This window comes from Lipotes vexillifer, unplaced genomic scaffold, assembly GCF_000442215.2.
Source record: "Lipotes vexillifer unplaced genomic scaffold, Lipotes_vexillifer_v1.1 scaffold1798, whole genome shotgun sequence".
Classification (NCBI taxonomy): domain Eukaryota; kingdom Metazoa; phylum Chordata; class Mammalia; order Artiodactyla; family Lipotidae; genus Lipotes; species Lipotes vexillifer.
The window spans coordinates 508084-513563 of NW_006789032.1; the positions used below are offsets into that span (position 1 = coordinate 508084).

General features: G+C 54.3%; 1 non-coding gene across 1 annotated transcript; it reads left to right on the top strand.

The window, feature by feature from the left end:
- The first annotated feature begins 2053 nt into the window (after positions 1-2053).
- Positions 2054-2126, top strand: TRNAE-UUC (transfer RNA glutamic acid (anticodon UUC)). The gene has a single exon. It is a non-coding gene; the product is annotated as a tRNA-Glu (tRNA).
- Positions 2127-5480: the final 3354 nt, after the last annotated feature.

Below are 5480 nucleotides of genomic sequence, written 5' to 3' on the forward strand. Positions count from 1 at the left end.
AAAGGAGGAATGTCACAGACTCTGGGGACAGGTTTTACAACCTCAGACACTTTGCCTTGATGACCCTGTGAGTTCTGGACACAGTGGGTGCTGGCTCGGTGCCTGGGGGCAGCAGTGGGCCCCCACCGTGAAACAGGGTATCCAGCAAGGCAGGCAAGATGGAAGCACAGACAGATGCCTGTCCCAGCGGGGCCTCCCTCCAGCCCCTCACACACCCTTGCCGGGCAAGCTCAGGTGTGGGCCGAGTAGAAGGGAAGGTGGCAAGAGTGGGTACAAACTGCAGCTGCTTCTCTTTCTGCTGAGGAAAAATAATTGTGCTATTTGGCAGTTGTATTAGTTTTCTCGACTGCTTGTAACGTGTGCAACAAACTCGGGGCCTTAAAACCACAGAGGTGTCTCCTTTCAGTTGAAGTCAGGTGCTGCCAGGCCACCTCTGTCAGGACTGGAGGGGAGGGGAGGACCAGGATCAGCCCTCCCAGCTTCAGCTGTGGGGAAAGGCCGTCTCTCCGCCCCCGAAGGGCCACTTACGAACGGCACCGTTTCTTTTCAACAGATGGGGGCCCACAGAGCCTGTGTGTGGACCTCCCTCCGGTTGTGAGATGGGTGCACCCCCAGCGCTCAGCATGTCAGACTCCTCAGGAGGGGTCAGGTCCTTCCTGCAGCACAAGATGGGTGCCTGCAGGCCAGCAGGGTGGGGAGGACCTGGCGTGGGGACGATGCCCACGGCGGAAGCCGACCTGGTCTCTTCTCTCCTGAGTAAAGCTTGTCCTGTCGGTGCTCGGCTGCCTCGCGCTCTCCTTGGCGACCTGGATGTCAGGATGCCAGGAATGAAGTGTTTGGACTTCTATCCCCTGCAGGCAGCTGGCGCTGTGATGAGCAGTGCCAGCCTCCACGCAGTGGGGGCCTCCCCAGGGATTGGGAACTTGAGCCCGGGCTCTGCTGGACACCAGCTATCCTTGGCTTGTGGACACAGCACACATGTCTCTGCCTCTCCCTCTGTGTGTCTGTCCCTATGGGACACCAGTTACTGGATTAGGGATCCCCAATCCAACACCTCATTATTTCACTAATTATACCTGCAACAACCCTAGTTCCAAATAAGGGCTCATTCTGAGGTCCTGGGACTTGTGATGTCACCACATCTCTGGAGGACACAAGTCAATCCCAGGCAGCAGTTGTAGGTACATAATTCGTAACTTTAAAACATCCATGCACTAATTTGTGTATTCAACATGAGTTTAGTGAGTGCTTATTACATCTGTGTGTCTCACTCCAGAGAACAGTGATGGATTTGAACACCCAGGCCCTGCCCTGTGAGAAATTGCATGTTAGTCAATACAACCTTATGTTACATATGGAAGTTTATGATTTTTTTAAAGCACGTTAAAATGTTTTTAACCGGGCTTCCCTGGTGGCGCAGTGGTTGAGAGTCCACCTGCCGATGCAGGGGACACGGGTTCGTGCCCCGGTCCGGGAAGATCCCACATGCCGCGGAGCGGCTGGGCCCGTGAGCCATGGCTGCTGAGCCTGCGCGTCCAGAGCCTGTGCTCCGCAACAGGAGAGGCCACAGCAGTGACAGGCCCGCGTACCACAAAAAAAAAAAAAAGTTTTTAACCTTCACAAGGTCCACTATTAGGAAAACAGAGTAGGCATTATCTTATGACGTTAACATTTTTTCTGGTTACAAACATAATACATGCTCACTGCAGACTACACAGTATAAAGACAAAAATCCTGATCCACCAAACTCCTTCCCCTGGAGAGGACTTACCCCTCGAGAGGTGCTGAAGTGAGCCCGAGTTCAGACCTCTGAGACGCGCACTTCTCCTACGTCCTCACAAACATCGCTTCAAGCGTTGGACAATCATCTATTTCATGGATGTACTAGGATTTCTGAGAAAACTTCCCCAACTTTTTGGTTTCAGGGACCTCTTATAATCTTAAAATTTATGGAGGACCCCCAAAGAGCTCTGTTTATGTGGGCTATTCGGGTTGACAGGGACCACACTGGGAATTAAAACACAGAAATTAAAAAAACAGTAATTCAGGGAATTCCCTGGTGGTCCAGTGGTTAGGACTCCGCACTTTCACTGCTGAGGGCGCAGGTTCGATCCCTGGTCAGGGAACTAAGATCCCGCAAGCCTTGTGGTGCAGCCAAAAATTAAAACAGACAAACAAAAAACCCGCCAGTAATTCAGGGACTTCCCTGGTGGTCCAGTGGTTAACACTCTACGCCCCCAATGCAGGGGGCCCGGGTTCGACCTCCGGTCAGGGAACTGGATCCTGCATGCTGCAACTAAAGATCCCGCACGGTGCAACTAAGACCCGGCGCGGCCAAATACATATTTTAAAAAATCAGTAATTCAGGGGCTTCCCTGGCGGCGCAGTGGTTAAGTGTCCGCCTGCCAATACAGGGGACACGGGTTCGAGCCCTTGTCCAGGAAGATCCCACATGCCGCGGAGCAACTAAGCCTGTGCGCCAAAAGCCCGTACTCCGCAACAAGAGAAGCCACGACAAGAAGCCCCCGCTCTCCGCAACTAGAGAAAAGCCCGCCCGTAGCAATGAAGACGCAACGAGCCAAAAATAAATAAATAAAATAAATTTATTTAAAAAACCCAGTAGTTCACTAAAAAATGACACACCCATTCCATGTTAACATTTTAAAATGAAAAAGTGATGTTTTCCTTAAAAAAGAAAAGAATTAGTGAGAATGGTTGAAGCATATGAGAAAAAAATCGAGCCACACACAGATACATAGTTGGAAAAAGAAACTATTTCAATAGCTTGGTCTTTAATACTAAACCAAAGCTAGATGAGGAGTAGTTTCTTAAAGGTTGGCTGCACTGTGAATCTGAAACCATATCAATAAACCTTTCATACTCTTCCACGGGTTGAATTGTCTGTCCTGAGCTTAAACACACCTTTTACCCATGCACAGTTCTGTAATTCCTAGTGCGTGTGCCACCCTCCCCCAGGCAGGAGGTCTTTGGCCTCGGGGCCTGCAGAGTGGAGGAAGGGAGGGCCAGGGTATTGCTGGGTAAGCTGGGCCTGCCGTGGTCCTGCTTCCAGTCTGGTCAGGGGTTGTGTGTGGTGGAGCCCAAGTAGAGAGTGGGGCATGACAACCCCACAGCATCCTTCGGCCCATGATGACAGTCTCTCCTGGTTTACCCTCCTCTGTGGTAAACCAAGAGTGGAAGCTCCCCTCCCCTTGGGAGCACAGGGGAGAAATCACCACCCCAGACCCCAGGAGGAACTAATCCATCCTGTCAGCCAAGCAGAGCCCAATGCTTCGGAGACAGAAAAGGTGAGCGCAGGTTCAAACACCAGGCCTGAGGTCCTGTGGCAGAAATACGTGGAGGCCATGCAGCAGTGGAAACTCAGACTGGGGAGTCTGGGGTGCCCAGACTCCAAGGCCAGCGGCCACAGCTCACCCCAGCTGTGCAGCAGCAGGACCTGGCCTGGTCTGCTTCCTGCATCCTTCTGAGCTTTCTCCCTTTAACATTTGTTTTTAATTAATTAATTTTTAAAATTTATTTTATTTTTGGCTGTGTTGGGTCTTCGTTGTTGCACGTGGGCTTTCTCTAGTTGTGGCGAGCGGGGCTACTCTTCCTTGTGGCAGGTGGGCTTCTCATTGCGGGGGCTTCTCTTGTTGCAGAGCACGGGCTCTAGGTATGTGGGCTTCGGTAGTTGGGCTCAGTAGTTGTGGCTCACAGGCTCTAGAGCACAGGCTCAGCAGCTGTGGTGCACGGGCTTAGTTGCTCCGTGGCCCGTGGGATCTTCCCGGACCAGGGATCAAACCCGTGTCCTCTGCGTTGGCAGGTGGATTCTTAACCACTGCGCCACCAGGGAAGCCCTCTCCCTTTGACTTTATGGGCATTTACTTCCGGAATGTGAGGACAGGGAAACTCAAATAAATGATATGCACAGACCAGACACACCTGCTCTTGTATTTACCAGATGATAAAATAGCTGCACTGACATAGGCTCAATAGTTTAATCTTTAAAAACAGTGACTTTTTCATCACTTGATTGAGTATACTCTGTATTATTGAAAACAGAATGAAAGCGTTAACTCTCCCAATTATAACATCCCTGAAATGAAGTTTGCTTGAAACTTCCCAGTCTGGGAAACGGCCTTCAGTGGTCTTCCTACCTAAGTATGAACACAGGTTCACGGCTTGGTCCTGAAGTAGGCATTTGTTTTCTGCCTTCTCTGTCTCCTGAGGGAGCATCCGCAGATCCCGCAGCCTTTCACTGGGCACCCGAGTCTCCCGTAGCTGACAGCTGCCAAAGCAGTGACACCACACACGAGAAAACTTCGCACGTGCCTTCCCTGGTCTGAAAACAGCCAGCCTCAGCCACCCTCTGGGTCCCCCTGACTGCCCGGTGCAGGTGGGGAGACAGAGCACAGTGAGATGTGGGGATGTGCCCAACGCCACCACGGCTGCAGCGCTTCCTCCAGGAGTCCTGGGTCGGGAACAGGATGCCTCACGAGTGCCCCGGCCTGGACAGGGCAGGTGACCCCACTCACCACCCCCTAGGCCCCCACTGCACCTTTCAATCAAACAGCAAGGCCTGTTTGTACTCGCTCCCAAGTCAAAGGAACTCCAGGAAAGCTGAGCGATGCTAACCTTCTCACGTTCGGGAAAACGCAGGGACTTTGCACTCCAGCCATTAAAAAAGAGTTTTCAGGGCATTCCTAACCCTTCATCAGGGTGTCTTTTAATGCCTCTGTGATAGCGCAGGAACTGAATTTTAACTTCAGTTAACGTAAATTGAAATGAGCACACGTGGCCAGTGACTAAAGCACAGGAGAGCGCGGCTGGGGGTCGACACAGGAACACTGGGGGGAGCCGCGCGGATCCAGAAGTGAGGGTGTTTAAAGCCGTTTTTAACGCTTGCTACAAAAATAAGCCATGATAATCGCAGGATTCGGACTGTACGACTCCTGGGGCAGCCCTCCCGCCTGCCTCTGGGGAAACCCTTTGCACACGCGGGCAGGTCACTCACCTTTCTCGTCAACCCTAAGCGCGTCCCCCTACGCACACTCTCCCCTGCAATTCCGCGCCGAGCGGGTGCGTCGGCCAGTCCCGGCAGCTGAGCCAGCGGGCGGAGCAGCCGCCCAGCTAAGGGGCCGAAGCACCCACCTCCGGCCCCGCCCTCGCCCGCGCGCACGCGCGTCGGGCCCAGCCGGGCCCTATTTCTCGGCACCTCCCGCTTCCCGGCCGAGCGCCAAATAAATATCCGGGCTCGCCCTTGCCCGTGCGTGCGCGGCCCCGCCGCCTCCGTCACTAGGAAGCGCGCGCCCGGGCCGCCGCCGCCGCCGCCGCCGCCGAATCCCCAACAAGGAGCGGAGCCCGCGGCCGCCGCCGCCGCAGCCGCCGCCGCCGCCGCCGCCCGCCCGCTGGCGCCCGCGAAGGCCCGGCCGCAGCCCAGGTAAGCGCCCGCCGCCCCCCCCCCCCCCCCCCGCGCCGGCCCC